Source organism: Choloepus didactylus, chromosome X, assembly GCF_015220235.1.
Source record: "Choloepus didactylus isolate mChoDid1 chromosome X, mChoDid1.pri, whole genome shotgun sequence".
Taxonomy (NCBI): Eukaryota; Metazoa; Chordata; class Mammalia; order Pilosa; family Megalonychidae; genus Choloepus; species Choloepus didactylus.
The window spans coordinates 66,814,117-66,835,395 of record NC_051334.1 but is presented as its reverse complement, the minus strand read 5'-3'; the positions used below and the strand labels follow the sequence as shown (position 1 = coordinate 66,835,395).

At 37.6% G+C, this 21,279-nt stretch overlaps 2 pseudogenes; both read left to right on the top strand.

Annotated features, from left to right (window-relative positions):
* Window positions 1-9,061: 9,061 nt before the first annotated feature.
* Window positions 9,062-9,413, top strand: LOC119523580 (annotated as a pseudogene).
* A 6,919-nt stretch (window positions 9,414-16,332) lies between these two features.
* Window positions 16,333-20,861, top strand: LOC119522186 (annotated as a pseudogene).
* Window positions 20,862-21,279: the final 418 nt, after the last annotated feature.

The window sequence follows — 21,279 nt, the reverse complement described above, 5'->3', positions numbered from 1 at the left end:
GAAATATGGTTACCACCTCCTTACTCTTAGGGAAGATACACCCCCTAGGGAGTTATCATCTGCATTTAAATTGTCTCTCTGACTCTGTTATCTCCACCCCTGTCTGGGTCAGAGCTCTGTGAACTGAAAATGATTGTGGTTCTCTCTTCTGAGCCCCTCAGGTTGAGAAAGAAAAAGGGACAGAAAACCCCCTTTTAGAGCCAGTACATGATCCCCCAGTTTCACTCATCAGCTGGAGGTAACACCTGGTCTTCTGGGCTCCCCCATCCCAGACAGATGAGTCTTCTGGTTCTTTAAGGTCAGTCATTACTAAAAGCCTCTGTCTGCTTGTTGGGAGTTTGTAGCTTGTATTCAGCAGTCCACATTTGTAAACTAAAACCCCAGCTGGAGCTCAGTTGAGCTATATTTGCTTGCTAGGAGAGTGTTTCTTTCTACCACAGTGAGGTTTTACAGCTAAGCCTGCCATAAGGGGAGGTGGCTCTCAGCACAGTTATGCAGTTTTAACTTACAGATTTTATGCTGTGATCTCAGGCATTCCTCCCAATCCAGGTTGGTGTATGATGTGTGGACAGTCACAGTTATCCCCCAGCAGTTATTCCAAATTATTTCCTAGCTGTTTCTGCTTGTTCATTCGTTGTTCCATGGGACTAACTAAATTCCACTCTTCTCTATGCTGCCATCTTGCTTCCTCATATGATAGTTCTTTACTTAGCTTTCTGAGGAACTGCCAAATTTTCTTCCACCAAGGATGCACAATTTTACATTGCCATCAGCAATGAATGAGTGTTCCTATTTCTCCACATCCTCTCCACCAAATGTTATTTTCATTTTCTTTAAGTAACAGCAATTCTAATGGGTGCATGATGGTATCTCTTTGTGGTTTTGATTTACATGTCCCTGATGGCTAATGAGGTTGAGCATCTTTTCATGTGCTTTCTGGCCATTGGTATATCTTCTTTGGAGAGAAGACTGTTCATGTCTTTTGCTCATTTTAAAATGTGGTTGCTTATCTTTTTACTGTTAAGTTGTAGGATTTCTTTATATATTCTAGATATTAAAACTTTTTCTATATGTCTTTTCCAAATATTTTCTCCCATCAAGTAGGTTATCATTTTACTTTCGTGATAAAGTACTTTTAGGAGCAATGTTTAAAATTCTGAGGTGGTCCCATTTACCTGCTTTTTCTTTTGTTGCTTGTGCTTAGGGTGTAATTCTTAGAAACCATTGCCTAACACAAGGTCCTGAAGATGCTTCCCTATAATTTCTTCCAGGACCTTTATTGTTCTACATCTTATATTTAGTTCTTCAATCCATTTCCAGTTGATTTTTGTATAAGGTGTGAGGTTGGAATCCTCCTTTTCTTACAAATAGAGATTCTGTTTTCCCAGCACCATTTGTAGAAGAGAGAATTCTTTCCAGGCTTTGGAGTCAGAGCTGGATATGAATCCCAGATGTGCTTTGGACAAAGCCTCTGAGTCTTGATTTCCTCATCTATAAAATGAAGGCTATAGTACTATATACCTCATAAGATTGTTGTAAAGATTAAAAGAGATAGTACATATAAACTATTTAGCACAATTCCTGACACATAGTAAACACTCAGTAAATAACAACTAGCATTTCTATTCTTATTTTTATTATCATCACTGTTCTACAGGAGTGGTGAAATGAGACTTGGAATTTTGTCCTGGCTTTAGTGCAGACAAGCTATGTGACTTTGGACCAGGCAGTTACTTTCTATGAGACTTGTTTACCCACTTTTGTAAAATGGTGTGATATGGTGAGGAAAGTGTTGGTTTGGGAATCAGAAGAACAGAGTTCTGACACTGTCACTAACTAGCTACCTGAACTTAGGCCCTTCTTCATGCCTCAGTTTCCCCATTTATAAAATAAAGAAAGGAAAGTTGGATTAGATGATTTTTAAGGCTCTAACATTCTATGAACAGATGGTGTGTATTTACTACCCCCACCTCTGTTGGATCAGTGATTCTGTATTAAGAAGTCACTGTGTAAATCATGCATTTGATAGTGATATATTAAGCATTAAATAAACATTGACCCCTGTTTTAGTTTGCTAATGCTGCTGGAATGCAAAACACCATAAATGGATTGGCTTTTATAAAAGGGGTTTTATTTGGTTCCACAGCTACTGTCTTAAGGCCATAAAGTGTCCAAGGTAATGCATCAACAGTTGGGTACCTTCACTGGAGGATGGCCAATGGTGTCCAGAAAACCTCTGTTAGCTGGGAAGGCACATGGCTGGCATCTCCTCTGGAGTTCTGGTTTCAAAATGTGTTTCTCCCAGGACTTTCCTCTCTAGGCTTCAGCTTCTCTCCAAAATGTCACTCTCAATTGTTCTTGGGGTGGTTGTCTTCTCTTAGTTTTTCTGGAGCAAAAGTCTGCTTTCAAAGACCATCTCCAAAATGTCTCTATAAACTCCACTTCCTCTCTCAGCTACTGTCCATTCTTCAAAGTGTCCCTCTTGGCTGTAGCAAGCATCCAGGCCTGTGTGGCTCTTTCTAAAGTACTCCAGTGATCCAATTAACACCCACTCTGAATGGGCAGGGTAACACCTCCATGGAAATTATCCAATCAAATGTTTCACTCACAGTTGATTGAGTCACATCTCCATGGAAACACTCAATCAAAGGATTCCAATCTAGTCAACATTAAATACATCTGCCTCCACAAGATTGCATCAAAGAACATGGCATTTTGGGAGACATAATACATCCAAACTAGCACAACCCCTTTATAGATGGAGATGATGTTCCTGTCCTACCATCTGTAAAGCTTGTGTTAAACATTCTTCAGTGTTCCTAGGGACTGAAGAGTGTTGTTACCAACTTTTTTTGCTGTTACAAACAATACTGAATCCCAGACACCTACCCCCCATCCTTCCTTTATGAGATGTAGCAGGCCTTACTCAAAACCCTTACATTCTTGCTCTTTGTCATCTGGGGTCACATAACCTTCTGCCCTGGCTGGGCTCATGTTTGCCACCTGTACCATGAAGGGAGATGATAGAAAAAAAGAGATTTCTAGGGCCCTTCCCAGCTCATTGGTCCTGGAATATGGCCTGGACTGGGTATAATGATTCATCATAAAAGAACAAACTGAAATGTGTCCTGGTTCAGTTAAGAACATTGTCCAATCTCTCCAAACACTGAAGCCAGAGGTTGCAATGCTGCAAGGTTGCTATTTCCTACTATAAACATGGCAGGTCTTACCTGGCCTATATGATGGGATCTTTTCTGAGGCAACAAAGGTCCCTCTACTCAGATTCCTTATCACTTGGCTTACAAATAACTTGAAATTACACCATTCAATTGATGCCTTTGAGGTGAGGCATCACCACCAGAAAAAAAAATGAAAATACATTTCAGGGCAAATGATTGGCATTAATTTCTTTCCTTATTTAATAGGGGGAAAGGGAGAGTGTGCTTGAGGGCTTCAGAGCTCTGGGGCAGTGAGGAGGGTTAAATTAGGCAGCTATGATGTTTCATGGAAAGTCCCTGGCTGGAAGTCAGAACACCTAGATTGTCTCTGCCTCCTCTGGCAAATCATTCCCCTGTATCTACTTCCTTATTTGTGAAATATAAATAATATCTGCTTTGCCCAACTCTCTGGGGTTTGGGAAGATCAAATGAACTTGTCAACTAACTGCCCTTTAAGAAAATGTGGAATTGTTTTGCCTGAAACCATGAGTCCAATGGCCTGAGAATTGATGCTCCAACTGTTCTTCAATGCCACAGCCTGGGAGTTCTGAAAACATTGTCTCTGATGAGAGATGAGTTTTGGAAGTTGAGGCTCTTTGGGAACTAAGCAGGAAAATTAAGAAAACTGCATTTATCACCCTTAATTGAAAATTGGTCCTGAATCCTTTGGGGACTGTGTTTACTTGTAGCTACAGATGGTTTATTCTTTTTTTCCCTAACAAGGGAAAAATTTGCTTACATAGTCTGCAAATCAGTGCAAAGTGTTTTTGCAAAACCATTGTTTCTAGTCTTCTCCCTGCTAAATTCTTGTTGGGAGAGGGAGAACCCATGGAGACTTAGGGCCCTGTATTTCTCTACATGGTTTACCATAAATATTCACCTTCCTGGGAGGGGAAGGGGTTTTAGTATGCATGTTGCTTTCTGGTGGTGGTAGAAACTTTAAAAATGACAAGAGCTGGAGGAACTTAATCTCTACTCCCAATTCAAATTCATTTTCCAATCTGGTAAATCAATTGTCTTCAACTGTAAACACAAAATGAAGCCTTTGGGCAGAGCTATCTCTCATTGAGGTTGTGAAGGGAATAGTCATTTATATTGATTCCACCACTTCTCTCAGAATTTATATCATTGCTTTCTGTCTGGCCCTCCTCCTTTTTTTAAAGCAATTTTTTTCCAAGTTTATCTTTCAGTCCCTGGAAAGGTAGGGTAGGCCAGTGATTATTGCTCCCTTTACTGGTGCCAGAGGCAGACCTTGGCATAAGATTTCAGTTTTCATTGTCAGCAGCATTCCAGCAAGGAATTATTGATAATAAGTGGCATTAAGTGTTCACTGGGTCCTTGGGACTGTAAAATGACCCTTTGCTGCTTACAGAGCATTTTCATACCTGTTATCCCATTTAGCTTTTCATAACAGATTTATGGGTCAGGGCAGGGATTCTGATTTCTATTTTATAAATGAGGACATTGAAGTGCAGCAAAGTTAAGTGATTACCAAAGTAGCACACAGCCAGTAGGCAAGAGTCAAGGCTCAGTCTGCCATGCTTTCCAGTCTACCCTGCTGTCAACAAACTGATGAGGCAGAGTAGATATCACAGATGTGCACTAGATTTCTGGGTTCTAGTCCCAAATTGATCACCCAATTTTGTCAATGAGTTCGGTAAAGTCACTTCCTCTCTCTGGGCCTTAGAAACTTTGTCCTGTAAAATGAAAGTAATGGCTAAGATCTTGGACTCTAGCATCAAACAAACTTGAGATTGGATCCTGGCTTGGTCACTTACTATCTACATGACCCTAGGTAAGTGACTTAACCTTTCTGAATCTGTTTCTTCATCAGTGAAATGGTATAATAGTACTTATTTTATAGGTTTATTTTGAGGATTCAATGAAATACCACATGCAAAGCTCTTAACAGAGTGCCTGAGAGCTTGGTATGCTGAGCCCTCTATCTTGGGGCTTGCCCTTATGAAGCTCATTGCTACAAAGGAGGGACTAAACCTGCTTATACTTATGCCTAAGAATATCTCCCTCTTTGTTGCTTGTATGTGACCCTCTCTCTCTAGCTAAGCCAATTTGGCAGGTGAACTCACTGCCCTCCCCCATATGTGAGACCTGACCCGCATGGGTGTGAATCTCCCTGGCAATGCAGGCTCTGACTCCTGGGGATGAATATGGACCTGGTATCATGGGACTGAGAACATCTTCTTGTCCAAAAGGGGGATGTGAAATGAAACAAAATAAAGTTTCAGTGGGTGAGAGATTTCAAATGGAGTTGAGAGGTCACTCTGGTGGACATTCTTATGCACTATGTAGATAACCCTTTTTAGGTTTTAATGCATTGGAATAGCTAGAAGTAAATACCTGAATTTATTAAACTCCAACTCAGGAGCCTTGACTCTTGGTGACAATTGTGTAACAATGTAGCTTACAAGGGGTGACAGTGTGATTGTGAAAACCTTGTGGATTGCACTCCCTTTATCCAGTGTATGGAAGAATGAGTAGAAAAATGGGGACAAAAACTAAATGAAAATTAGGGGGGAATGGGGGAATGTTCCTTTTTACTTTTATTTTTTATTCTTACTCATTCTTTCTGGTGTAAGGAAAATGTTCAAATGTAAATTGGGGTGATGAATGCATAACTATATGATGGTACTGTGAACAGTTGATTGTACACCATGGATGAGTTTGTGTCATGTGAATATATCTCAATAAAACTGAATTTAATTTAAAAATGTGATCTTCAGTATGCTCACATGATGAAGGAAAAAAGGAGAAAGAACAAAAGGATATCAGGAAAGCAATGAACAATATGAGAATCTTAATAAAGAGATAGAACTTTTTAAAGGAACCAAACAGAACTACTGAAGTTGAAGACAAAAATAACTGAAATGAAATCCCAGGAGGGTTTCAACAGTGGATTGGAGCTGGCAGAAGAAAGAATCAGTAAACTAGAGGAAAAGACGATTGAAATGAGTCAGGCTGAGGAGCATAAAGATCACAGAAATTTTAAAAGTGAAAATAGCCTATGAGACCTGTCTGCCACCATCAAGCATACTAATATATGCATTATGGGAGCCCCAGAAGGAGAAGAAAGAGAGAAAGGGACAGAGGAAATATCCAAAAAAAAAAATGACAGAAAACCGGCCGAACTTGGCAAAACAGCTGACTATGCACATCCAAGAAGCACAGAGAACACCAAAGAGGATAAATATGAAAAGAAATATGCCATCATATACTGATCAAAGTGTTTAATGTAAAGAATAAGAAGAGAGATCTAAAAGCTGCAAGGGAAAAGCAACATATTATGTACAAAAACTCCCAACCAGATTAAGTTCCCATCTCTCATCAGAAACAGTGGAGATGAGAAGGCAGTGGGTTTAAGTACTCAATGTGCTAAAAGAAAACTATTGCCAACTAAGAATTTTAAATCTGGTGAGACACATTTTTCTTAAAGATGGAGGGATTAAGACATTTCCACATAAACACAACATGGGGGAGTTCGTTACCACTAAACGTGCCCTATAGGCAATGCTAAATGAAGTACTTCAGATTAAAAGGAAAAGACATTAGACAGTAGTTCAGCATAAAGAAATTAAAAACTTCTGGTAAAGGTGACCGTATGAGTTATTTTAAATTCCAGTGCTAATGTGTTGTATTTTGAAAGATGTAACTCTATTTATTACTTCTTACAGGTGCTAAAATGCAAATGCATAAAAGCAATGATAAATCTATGGAAATATATTATTTTGGACGTGCAATGTACAAAGATATACTTTGTAATGAGTGTGTAAGTAGGGGGATTGAAGGGTATAGGAACAGTGTATGTGTATGCTATTTAATTCAAGTTGGTGTCAAATAAAATGATTGTTATATATTTCAGATGTGAAAATTTAACCCTATTGTAACCAAAAGCAAAATATATGAAAAATATATCCAGAAATGAATAAGAAGGGACTCATTATGCTATAATACAAAAAAATATAAAAGTATGGATTAATGGGAGAATTGAGGAAAAAAATGTATGAGACTTAAGAAGAATAAATGGTAAAATGGCATAAAAAGTCCTACCTTATCAGTAGTTATGTACATTTTTTTATTAGAGGATTTGTGGGTTTACAGAACAATCATGCATGAAATACAGGATTCCCATATACATCTCTATTATTAATACCTTGCATTGCTGTAGTACATTTGTTGCAATTAATGAAAGCAAAATTTTACAATTGTGCTATTAACTTTAGGTCATGGTTTAACTTAGTTTACAATCTTTGTGTTGTGTGGTTCCATGGATTTTTTTTTAATTTATACTAGTACCAAATATATAACCTAACTTTTACCCCTTTGACCACATTCAGATATATATTTCAGTGCTTTTAATTAGATTTTCAATATTGTGCTACCATCACCACCATCCATTACAAAAATATTTTTATCACTCCATAGAAACTCTGTAATTTTAAACCTTGACTCCTTATTCACTATCCCCACCTCATCCCCTAGCAGCCTATAATCTAGATTCTGACTCTAAGAGTTTGCTTACACTAAGTGCTTCATTTCAGTGAGGGTATATAATATTTGTCCTTTTGTGTCTGGCTCATTCCACTCAACATGATGTCTTCAAGGTTCATCCATGCTGTAACTTGTATCAGAACTTCATTCCTTTTTATGGCTGAATAATATTCCATGGTGTGATTATTTTGTTTACCCATTCATCAGTTGATGGACTTATGGGTTGCTTTCATCTTTTGGCAATTGTGAACAATGACACTATGAACAACAGTGTACAAACATCTCTGTATATGATTTCAATTCTTCTGGGTATATACCTAAGTGTGTGATTGCCAGGTCATATGGCAATTATATACTTAGCTTTCTGAGGAACTACCAAACTGTCTTCCACAATGGCTGTAACATTTCATATTACTACCAGAAATCAATGAGTTTTCCTATTTCTCCACATCCTTTCCTAAACTTGTAATTTTGCATTTTGTTAATAGTAGCCATTATAGTGGATGTGAAATGGTATTTCATTGTAGTTTTGTTTGCATTTCCCTAATGGCTAGTGATATTGAGCATCTTTTCATATCCTTTCTGGCTGTTTTTTAATCTTCTTTGCAAATTTCTAAAACTTTTTTTCTTTATTAGAGAAGTTTTAGGTTTATAGGAAAATATGCATGAAATATAAGATTCTCATACACTGTCTTATCGCAAACACCTTATATTGGTGTGGAACATTTGCAATATTTTTTGATAGCACATTTTTATTATTGTACTATCCAATTTTGAGGAGGTCCCATTTATCTATTTCTTGTTTCATTGCTTGTACTTTTGGGGTAAGTTCTCAGAAGCCACCTGTTTCAGGGCAGTACATCTGCTAAGGAATCTGAAAATGAAGATGCTGACTCCTTCTCTCTATGTAGGGATCAGACAGCTGTGGAACCTTGCTGCTCTCATATACCACATGATGCCTTCTGTTCTGATAGTGAGGAGCCAGTTACTCCATCTGATACTGAAGTTTACCTAACAGAACATTTACCCAAAAATACTCATGTACAATTTCCAAATGATAGAAAGTGGGAAGGCCTTACTATAAGATTGGGACAGATCATACATATTCTTCAAGCCCTATATTAGAAAAATGTAACTGAAGGAGAAACTAAGCATGCCCAAACAAAAAAGGGAAAAGTGAGAGACAGTCATGCAGTGCCTGGTAAAAGCTGTGAATATTTTTTAAAAAATGCAGGAAGCCAAGGGGAAGTGGCTGTCACCAGAGCCTGAGACTCTGCCATCATGGCCTCCAGAGCCAGGCCTCTCAGAGTCATCACCAAACTGCCCCCCACCCTGCCATGCCATCAGAGAAGAACTTCAAGCAGTAAGGAAACTTTGAACAGAGTAGAAGATATGTGACTTATCTGAGAGCAGCATCCTACCAAAATCCTGGTGATAATGGGAAGATTCAAGGGTGAGAAGCAGTTCCATGTACTGGATAAAATCAAGTTCCTTGTACCAGATCATGTCAACTGACAGGGCCTGCAGTTGAAGGCCAATCAGGCCTTCTTTCTGCTGGTGAATGGCCACAGCATGGTGAATGTCTCCATGCCCATCTCAGAAGTGTATGAGAGCTGGAAGGATGAGGACAGCTTCCTGTATATGGTCTATACCTCTAAGGAGACATTTGGAGTGAAATTGGTGGTGTAAGGCTGGTAGAAGCATATATCCTAGAATTTTTAAAACCCCTACACCAAGGCAAATCAAAAGGATGCTACAAACTGAGATTAATCAGTCTTCTAACCACAGGTCATCCAAACAGTAGTGTCCCCACCTAGGAGTTGTAGGAAGTTGTTTTAGTATTTCCAGCAGAAAAATTGATCTCCAAATGAGCACATTCAGCTTTGGAAAACTATTATTTAACCTAGGCCATCTTGTTTTCAAAATTTAGAAGTTTTAAAATAAAATACTTTACCTTTTAAGTTGCCAATAAAAGAGCCCTTTGAGTTATGTTGATTCACTATTCTCCCCAATAGGAACTTGCAATTCAAGCAGTAAAGGCATTCTGATAGGCACTACCTTCTCTTTAGTTTCACAGAACCTGCTGAATTTCTATAGAAAGGATTCCCCTCAGCTGGAGAAACCTCCACATGAGGATTTTCAAGCACATGTGGTCATGCATAATCCCCCAGAGAGTCATTTGCCATCATAGTTGGTGCAAAGCAGAGTGCATGGGGTGTAAAAAACAACTCTGACTCTGAATTTCTGGTCAATGTTCCTGGTTCCTAATAGGACATAGACCAAGTCAGGGCTTTTGCAGCCATAGTAAGTTTGGTAAAACAGCAAGTTATTGCTGCTTTGGTTTGTTCTCTAGGCAACTAATTGCAGAAAAACACCATGGCTTTGTAGGAATCTTGAATAACTTAGAATTTTAGTCTGTCTTCTATAAAGGCGGAGTGAATAAAGAAGTAGCATTTCTTGTTTTGGATTTTCTCTGAGAATTCAAACTAGTACCTGATTTGGTAAATAAAAAAGCAGTTGCATCACTTTCATTAGGACAGTGGTAGAAACTGAAACTCAAGCACTAAAATTCATATGTATGCTCTTCTACTTTTGGCTTAAAGATATAAATGATTCATGTTATCTGTTAAGTGTGCAACTAAAACATGTTAACTGTTTCTCACATTTTTAAGAGTACTTATCACTGTTAAGTGAAACCATCAAAACCCCTCCACTTTTAATTGCATGTCAATTGTGAAGAAAATGTAGAAAAGGAGACCATTGCTCTTTACAAATGTTAATGTTAAGAATTAAACATCTTCTAAATCTTGCCTAGAACAAGTGACTTGATGCTTCCTGCTTCTTGCATGGGGTTTACTATTTACTATTTTTGTGGGAGTATCACAGAACAAGCACAGATATGTTAATTTAGAGGTCTGTGTAGCAGTTCAGTCTATTCTGCATCTTTAGATGTGTGTCGAATGCCCATATCTCTTGGCAAGGACTGCCTGCCTTCATGGAAGGGAGAGCAGTTTTACTCCTGGCATGCTCTTATCCAGCCTCAAAGGGGCCCACCACCTTCTCAACTCCCCTTACTGCATGCCTCTGTCCACATGCTAACTTTGAATATGTATATTGAATGCAAATGGATAAACTCCCCAATTAAAAAATTCAGATTGACAGAATGATAAAAAATATGATCCATCAATATGCTGTTTAAAAGACACTCATCTTAGACCCATTGACACAAAGAGATTGAAAGTGAAAGGATGGAAAAAAGTATTCCACAGAAGCTACAGCCAAAAGAAAGCAGGGTAGCAATACTAATATAGGAAAAAAGAGACTTTAAAAGCAAAGATGTCAAAAGAGTCAAAGAAGGACACTATATATTAATAAAAGGGACAATTCACAAAGAAGAAATAACAATCATAAATGTTTATGTGTTCCAAGGTACATGAGAAAAACACTGGCAAAAATGAAGGGACAAATAGACATTTCTAATATAAATAGACATTTATAATATATTATAATATAATTATAATATAATATAATAGACATTAATATCCATTATTTTCTATAGATAGAACAAACAGACAGTGGACAAATAAGGAAATTGAGAACCTAAACAATGGGATAAATGAATTAGACTCAACAGACTTATATAGAGCATTACATCCCAAATTACCAGGATGTACATTCTTCTTTAACACCCATGGGACATTCTCCAGGCTAGATCATTTGCTGGGGTACAAAACAAGCCTCAATAAATTTAAAAAAATTGAAATTATTCAAAGCATATCCCCGACTGTAATGGAATACAGCTAGAAATCAATAACCACCAAAGAACTAGAACATTCACAAATATGTGGAGGTTAAGCAACACACTACTAAACAATCAGTGGGTCAAAGAAGAAATTGCAAGAGAAATTGGTAAATACCTAGAGATGAATGAAAACAAGAAAACAGTGAAGGTGGTGCTGGCAGGCAAATTTATATTTCTAGATGCATACATTAAAAAGGAAGAAAGAGCTAAAATCAAAGACCTAACTGCACAACTGAAGAAGCTAGAGAATGATTAGCAACCTAACCCTAAAGCAAGTAGAAGAAAAGAAGTAACAAGGATTAAAGCATAAATAAATGTCATGGAGAACAAAAAAAAAAAAACAACAGTGAAAATAAATAAAACCAAAGTTAGTTCTTTGAGAAGATCAACAAGATTGACAAACCATTAGCTAGACTGGCAAAGTAAAAAAGAGAGAAGACACAAATAAACAAAATCAGAAATGAGAGGGGGGACACAACTGTGGATCCTGAAGAAATTAAAAATCATGAAGATACTATAAACAACTGTACATCAACAAACTAGACAATTTAGAGGAAATGGATAATTTCCTGGAAACACATGAATGGCCTAGACTGACCAGAGAAGAAATAGAAGACCTCAACAAACCAATCACAAGTAAAGACATCAAATCAATCATCAAAAAGTGTCCTACAAATAAAACCCCAGGGCCAGATGGCTTCACAGGAGAATTTTATGAAATTTCTGAAAAGAACTGGCACCATTCCTGCTCAAACTCTTCAAAAAACTGAAGAAAAACAAAGACTACCTACCTAATTTTATGATGCTAACATCACTCTAATACCAAAACCAGATAGAGATGCTACAAGAAAGAAAAACCACAGGCCAATTGCACTGATGAATATAGATGCAAAATTTCTCAACAAAATATTTGCAAATCAATTCCAAAAACACATTAAAATAATCAAACACCATGACCAAGTGCAGTTCATTCTAGGCATGCAAGGGTGGTTCAACATAAGAAAATCAATCAATGTAATACAGCACATTAAGAAATCAAAAGGGAAGAATCAAATTATCATCTTGACAGGTGCTGAAAAAGCATTCTCCATAATTCAGCATCCTATTTTGATAAAATCACTTCAAAAGGTAGGAATTGAAGTTAAACTTCTTCAATATGATAAAGGGCATAAATGAAAAACCCATGGCCAGCATAGTCCTCAATGGTGAGAGACTGAAAGCCTACTCCCTAAGAACAGGAAAGAGACAAGGATGCCCATTGTCACCACTACTACTCAACATTGTGCTAGAAGTTCTAGCCAGAGCAATCTGGCAAGACAAAGAAATAAAAGGCATCCAAATTGGACAGAATAAAAATGTCATTATTTGCAGATAATATGATTATATATTTGGAAAATCCTGAGAAATCAATGACAAAGCTACTTGAGTTAATAAATAAATTCAGCAAAGTTGTGGGATACAAGATTAATTTGCAAAGGTCAGTAATGTTCCTATACACTAGAAATGACCTAACTGAAGAGATACCCAAGAAAATCTTCTATTCCCAATAGTAACTAAAAATAATCAAGTACCTAGGAATAAACTTAACAAAGGATCTCAAGACCTCTGAGAACTTTATTGAAAGAAATCAAAGAGGACCTAAATAGATGGAAAGATATTGCATGTTCATGGGTAGGAAGGCTAAACATCATTAAGATGTCAATTCAACCCAAATTGATCTACAGATTCAATGCATTCTCATCAAAATTTCAACAACTTAATTTGAAGACTTGGAATAGCTAGTTATCAAATTTATTTGGAAGGGAAAGGTGTCTTGAATTACCAAAAATGTCCTATAAAAGAAGAACAAAGTGGGAGGACTTACACTTCCTGACATTAAAGCCTACTATAAAGCCACAGTGGTCAAAACACAATGGTACTGACACAAAGATAGCCATATTGATCAATGGAATTGAACTAAGGGTTTGGAAAATAGACACCCAGGTCTATGGTCAACCTCCAAATCCACTGAACTGGGACAAAACAGTCTCTTCAACAAATAGGACTCAAGAGAACTGGATATCCATATGCAAAAAATGAAAGAGCACCCCTACTTCACAACTTATAAAAATTAGCTCAAAATGGATTAAAGTCCTCAATAAAAGAGACAGTACCATCAAACTCCTAGAAGATAATGTAGAGAAATATCTTTAAGACCTAATATTAGAAAGAAGCTTCTTAGACTTTACACCCAAAGTACAAGCAGCAAAAGAAAAAATAGATAAATGGAAACTCCTCAAAATCAAAAGCTTCTGTATCTTAATGGAGTTTGTCAAAAAGGTGAAGAGATAGCCAACTCAATGGAAAAAAATATTTGGAAGCCATGTATCTGATAAGAGACTGATATCCAGCATATATAAAGAAATCCTACACTTCAACAACAGTAGTATGAACAAACCAATTATAAAATGGGCAAAAGGTATAAAAAGACATTTTTCTGAAGAGGAAATACAAATGCCTAAAAACATGAAAAAACGATTCATCTTTACTCACTATCAGGGAAATGCAAATCAGAACGTCAGTACTAGTACTAATAAGAATGGCAGCCATTAAACAAACAGAAAAACTACAATGCTAGAGAGGATGTAGAGAAATCGGAACACTTACTCATTGCTGGTGGGAACATATAATGGTACAGCCACTGTGGAACACAGTTGCTGGTTCCTCAGAAAACTATTTACCCTATGATCCAGCAGTTTCCCTTCTCGGTTATATAAGCAGTGACACCAACAGACATTTGCATGCTGATGTTCATAGTGGCATTGTTCACAATTGCCAAAAGATGGAAACAACCCAAGTGTCCTAGAACAGATGAGTGGATAAACAAAATGTGGTATATACGGATGATGGAAATCTATGCAGAAGTAAGAAAGAATGAGGTTCTGAAACATATGACAACATGGATGAACCTTGAAGACATAATGCTGAGTGAAATAAGTCAGACACAAAAGGAGAGGTATTGTATAGTATCACTAATATGAACTCCCTGAACAATGTAAAATCAGTGTCTTATAATGTAGAATATATGGGAACTACAGTTAGTCAATCTAGTGAAGGAGGTATGATTACCTAATATGTACAGACATGTTAATAAGGGTGAACTTAAAGTTGTGTGAATGAACTGAGATGATGATAGTTTGCTCATGGGATTATTAGTATCAGTGCTGAATTGTAGGCAAATAGGTTTGAAAGGGTTTGTTTAAAATTATGTAACCCACCAGTTCTTACATGATCTACTTCTAAGGTATGACACAGATACAAAGAGTTAACAACAGAATGGTATATGGGAAAAACTACCTATTGCATGTTATAGACTATATTTAATAGGAATACCTTACCAGTACCACTCTAATACTAGCAATAAACGATTAGGGGCTAAGTGCTTCAGGGTGCTTTGGGTTATGATAATTGTCTAAAATTGAGAATGATGATTATTGTACAACTTAGTGAAGATTATGTCAGAAAATGGTTGTTTATTTTGGACAGAATATATGTTATGTGAAATTAGGAATCCTCTACTTAATAAGTCAAGCCCTCAATCTTGATGTTTCCTCTTGTGAAACTTAAGGCTGTACAGGGGAAGCTAAGCCTACCTAAAATTATATTACCACCAGAGAACCTCTTTTGTTGCTCTGATGTAGCCTTTCCTTTCCCTATCTAAGCCCAACTCTGCAATTAAATTCATTATCCTCCCCCCTTTTGTGAGGCATCACTCTTAGGGGAGTGAATCTTCCTGGTGATGTTGGACACAACTCCCAGGAATGAGCCTGGCCCTGGCATTGAGGGATTGAGAATGCCTTTTTTACAAAAAGAGGGAAAAGAAAGTTAACAAAATAAGGTTTCAATGGCTAAGAGATTTCTAATAGAGTCAAGAGACTATCCTGGAGGACACTCTTATGCAAGCTCCAGTTAGATGTTCCAAATGCCCACAGTATGCCAAACCCTAATGAATACTAGTTCCCAAAATACTAAAGAATACTAAAGAATACCTAGGTCCCTATCTGAAACTCTGTAAAAGTTTCACTCACTAAGTTTACTTTTCATAAACTTAAATCCCCCAGAGTGCTCCTATGCCAGATAAGTCCCAAAACCCAGAGGCAACAACCTCTCCAAGAACATCAACTAGGTGCATCCCCCTTCCCTATAATGTTGACACCCCTTTTCAATATGAACAAGTTAGGTTGGTCACTGCTCAGATTTCCTTGAAGTTTGAGACAGTGAACAAATGATAGTGAGGGGTAGCAAATGATGAGATAAGATTTCACAAAGTATTATGAATATTGAATATATATATATTGTTTTTAAATTCTGAGGGTACTATAATAGCTAGATGGAAATAAATGACATGGTGGAACTGTAAGATATAACATTCTTCAAAATTTGCCCTATACCTACTTGTTAAATGGTACCATGGAAGTTATCACCCTTCTGTATATATGTTATACTTCACAATAAGGAAATAACTGAAATTGAGGACCTGTAACCCATAATATTCTTTGAAATTTATGCTATAACTACTTGTTAAATCATACTTTGATAGTTAACACTTTTCTGCATATATGTTATACTTCACAATAAAAAATGTAAAAAGAAAAGAAATACAAAAAAATTGAAACCATCTTGCTGTGGAAGCAAAAGTATTTTTCTTCTCCATTTTTGAAATCTTTCCTTTTTCATGCCAGTTTTCTTCCTTGTTTACACAAGTTCAACAATTTGAAAGGAAGAAGCAATGGTAATGGCTTCAAAATAGCAAGAAATTTGAGTCTCATGAATATTTATGGTTTTGATCTGGTTTCTAGGTATGTGGACTTAAAACCATTGGGTTGTGGAGGCAATAGCTTTGTTTTTCTCTGCTGTAGACAATGACTATGACAAAATAGTAGCCATTAAGAAAATTATCCTTAATGATCCCCAGATTGTCAAACATGCTCTACATGAAATTGAAATTATTAGAAGACTTGACAATGATAACATTGTGAAAGTGTTTGAAATCTTTGTCCCAGTTGAATCCAGTTAGATGATGTGGGATCTCTTTCTGAATTGAACGTTGTTTATATTGTTCAGGAGTACATGGTGACAGACCTGGCTAATATGCTGGACCAGGGTCCTTTACTGGAGGAGATGCCAGACTTTTCATATATAAGCTGATTCATGGGCTCAAATATATTCATTCTGCAAATATACTGCACAGAGATCTCAAACCAGCTAATCTTTTCAGTAATACTGAAGACTTGGTGCTGAAGATAGATGACTTTGGCCTTGTATGGGTCATGGATCACCATTATTCGCATAAGGGTCATCTTTCTGAAGAATTGGTTACTAAATGGTATAGATCTCCATGTCTTTTACTTTCTCCTAATAATTATACTAGGCCATTGACATGGGCTGCAGGATGCATCTTTGCTGAAATTCTGACTGGTGAATCCCTCTTTGCAGGTTCACATGAACTTGAACAGACGCAGCTGATTTTAGAATCAATTCCTGTTGTACATGAGGAAGATCATCATTTCAGTTTACATTAGAAATACAATGACTGAGCCACAAAAACCTTTAACTCAGCTGCTTCCAGGAATTAGTTGAGAAACACTGGATTTCCTGGAACTTATGAAATTTAGCCCCATGGATTGTTTGACAGCAGAAAAAGCGCTCTCCAATCCTTACATGAGCATATATTCTTTTCCAATGGATAAACCAATTTCAAGTCATCCTCTTCATATTAAAGATGAAGTTGATGATACTTGGTGTATCAGTTTGTATATATTATGTCCCCCAGAAAAAGCCATGTTCTTTGATACAATCGTGGGGCAGACATATTAGTGGGGATTAAGTTGGAATGTTTGGATTAGGTTGTTTCCATGGAAATGCACCCCACCCAACTGTGGGTGATGACTCTGATTGGATAATTTCCATGGAGGTGTTATCTCACCCATTCAAGGTGGGTCTAAATTAAATCACTGGAGCCATATAAATGAGCTGACAAACAGAAGGAACTCAATACAGCTGAGAGTGACATTTTGAAGAGGAGCTACAGCCAAGAGGGACACTTTGAAGAATGCACTGAAACTAAGAGAGGAGCTTCAGCTTACAGAGACATTTTGGAGATGGACTTTGAAAGCAGACTTTTGGTCTGGAGAAGCTAAGAGAGGACAAATGCCCCAAGAGCAACTAAAAGTGACATTTTGGAGAGAAGTTGAAGCCTAGAGAGGAATGTCCTGTGAGAAAGCCATTTTGAAACCATAACTTGGAACAGATGCCAGCCACGTGCCTTCCCAGCTAACAGAGGTTTTCTGGATGCCATTGGTCATCCTCCAGTGAAGGTACCCAATTGTTGATGCATTACCTTGGACACTTTATGGCCTTAAGACTGTAACTGTGTAACCAAATAAATCCCCTTTATAAAAGCCAAACCATTTCTGGTGTTTTGCATTCTGGCAGCATTAGCAAACTAGAACACTTGGTGTGTGGATGAAACTCACAGTCATGTTTATAAATGGGAAAGGTAACATGATTGTCAGTTTTCAGAGATAATAAGGAAATTCAGCTTGACCAAGAGATTTGTGTGATGTCATTGTTGAAGAAGTACAAGTTGGTCCTTGAAAATATTTGGATGGAGATCATGAAAAGTATCCAGAGAATCCTGATTGGATACTAATTACTCTACTAAGCCTTGTTAGCAGTACCAAGATCATCATGAAAACAAATATTGTGATCTGAAGTGTAGCCATACTTGTAACCACAAAATGAGTTCATCATCATATTTAGATAATTTAGTTTGGAGAAAGAGTGAAGTTAATCATTTTTATGAACCCAAGTTATTATAGATCTTTCCAACTGGATAGAACAAAGCAAAGAAAAATCTGAGAAGAAAGGACCACTCCAGACAACAGTTTGGCCATTCCTCAGAAAGCTGTGTAGAGCCACAATCCAGCAATCCTACTACTAGGTATATACCCAAAAGAATTGAAAGCATTGTTCTTGAACAGATATTTCCAAACCAATGTTTATAGCGGCATTATTCACAATTTCCAAAAGATGGAAGCAAAGTGTTGATTAACCAGTGGATGGATAGATAAATAAAATATAGTATATACACACAATGGAATATTATTCATCTGTAAAAAGGAATGAAGTTGTGATACACATGACAACATGGATGAACCTCAAAGACATTATATTGAGTGAAAAAAGCCAGATACAAAAGGACATATATCACATGATCCACTGATTTGAAACAATTAGAATATAAAAACTGAAAGAATCAGAATCTAGAATATAAATTACCAGGGGTTGGTGGGGTGATAGGGAATGTGAAATTAAGGCTTAAGATGTACAGGGTTCCCATTTGTAATGATGGAAATGTTTTGGTAATGGATGGTTGTGATGGTAACACACCATTGTGAATGCAATTAATGATACTGAAATATATACCTGAATATGATTAAAATGGGGAAATGTTAATAGTACAATAATAAAAATGTGCTATCATAAATTATAGAAAATGCTCCATACCAATACAAGGAGTTGGTGGTGGGTTACCACATGGGAATCATGCATTTTATGCATGATTGTTCTGTAAACCCACAAATTCTCTAATAAAGGGAAAAAAAGCCATAATAAAAGCAGAGATCAGAGATTCAACTGCACCCCACCCCCACCCCCTCAACTGTGGAAAAGTAGGTTTTCATGTCCCTCTCTTGCATCAGCAATCTACACCTGGGGCCATACACACTGCTGCCTGCCACAAGGAGGGAGATAAGCAATTCACTGGTGTTTACAGCAATTTTCTGGCCTCTTCCTTCCCCTCTTCCCTGGATGCTGCACAGTGTTCCACTGGATTCCAGAGTTTCAAAATAGTTGATTCAGATGTTTCCTTCCTGTTTAATAGTTGTTCTGGTAAAGGGACTGATTCCTGGAGTATCCTACTCCACCATCTTCCTGAAATTCCCCTTGTTCCTTGGATCTTTATTTGGGGAAATTTTTGAGCCACACTGATAATATCTTACTCCAGAGATTAGCTGTGCTTGTGAAGGTTACTGTGGGGTAGTTTTGATTAATGGGTGAGGCAATGCAGGACGTTCCTAATCATGAAGAAAATAGGGGGTAAAAAGATAGGCAAAGGCTTTTTTACTCCAAATTTCTTGTTATGTAGGCATCCATAAAGCATCCCTGAACTATAAATGATTTTCAAGACTTCCTCACTAATACTAAATGCCTGACTCCTCCTTAATCACTTCTGCTTCTACATTTTTTGTCTTAAGGGACAGGTCAAAATCTGTATTTGTGTAAAGTGGTCCCTTCCCTTCTGGATTTGCTTTCTTTTTCTCTCCAAGCCACTTTTCAGCAGTTTTATCATCCCATTCTAAAAGCTTAAGATCCTTCTCTTATTTCTGAAAAAATGATTTGATAATGGTTCTTAGTTCCCAGAGCCAAGACATAACAGGTACAAATGATTAAATAATTTTCATCCAATGGGTTTGTAACCAGTTTAATTTCCACCTCACACACAAGTGTGTATGTATGTGTGTGTGTTTGTGTCTTGACTATTTAAATATCCCACACATCCCTCCCAGGTTCCTGACATCTATGATCAATATCAGGTATCTACACTGTCCCACAGAGGGTCAGGATAAAGAATAGAGAATGCAGAGCAGTGGTCATGGGTTCAGAGTCTTTTAGAAATCCACACAGAGGAATGAGTCCAATTTTAATTTGAACCAGCCCTGGCCTTATAAAAAGAATCCCTAACCATGCCTGCTCCTGGCAGCTTTAAAGACTCCATTTTGCACTTTTCCATGTCAGACTTCATTTTCCTCTAGAGTGGAATTTTGGGGAGCAGAGGCCTGAGTCTCTTTGTTTGGGGGAGTGGTAATAATACTGAAGATAATGACAGCTAGAATTCACCGAATGCTCACACTATGCCAGATACTGCACTAAGTGCTACAAAAGCAACATATCGTTTCATCCTCCTGAATCCTATGAGGGAAGAAGGATTCTTGGCCTTTGAAAGACTAGAAAGGTTGTTTCTTGCCTGAGGCCATCCAGCCAGAAATGGCAGAGCCAAAATTCCTCCCCAGGCATATCATGTCCCAGGCTAACTTCTCTTTTACTCCCCAGCACAATACCTGTATAGGTACACAGGTCTATGCAGTTGTCTATTTGGAAAACTGTTCTCATGGTTCTTGCTTCCAGTCAATCCTTTTCTGAAGCTACCACCACCACCAAAGCCCGAGCCCATGGTATACTTCTGGAGGAGTACCACCCTTCCCAAGGATACCAGCAAAGCCCTTTCTGATTGACTCAGGGATGCAATTTTGTCTCTGCCAAAAAGTATGTGCCCCTGGGCAAGTAGTGCATATAGGCACACCCTTGTGGATCTCTTCTTGACCCTGGCTACATGATTTGCTCCAGCCCAACATTAAGGACTTTCTCCTGGATCCTATAAAAGTTCCAGAGCTCATGGCTGAACTCTGTGGTCTTCTAAATCCTTTTCCCCAACTTAACTCAACCACCCTTCCACTTTGCTCAGCCCATACTAAGTGCTCAGTGGATTTATCTCCACTACTATCTGCTCAGTGATTTTAAATTTTGGTTAATATTACCATGATCAGTATTACTGCTCCATATTAGAACCATTCTGCTTGGTCCCTACCTTATACTCCACATCCTCCACAGCTCCAAGATCCAAGCAGGTCCAAACCCCCTGCAGCACACACA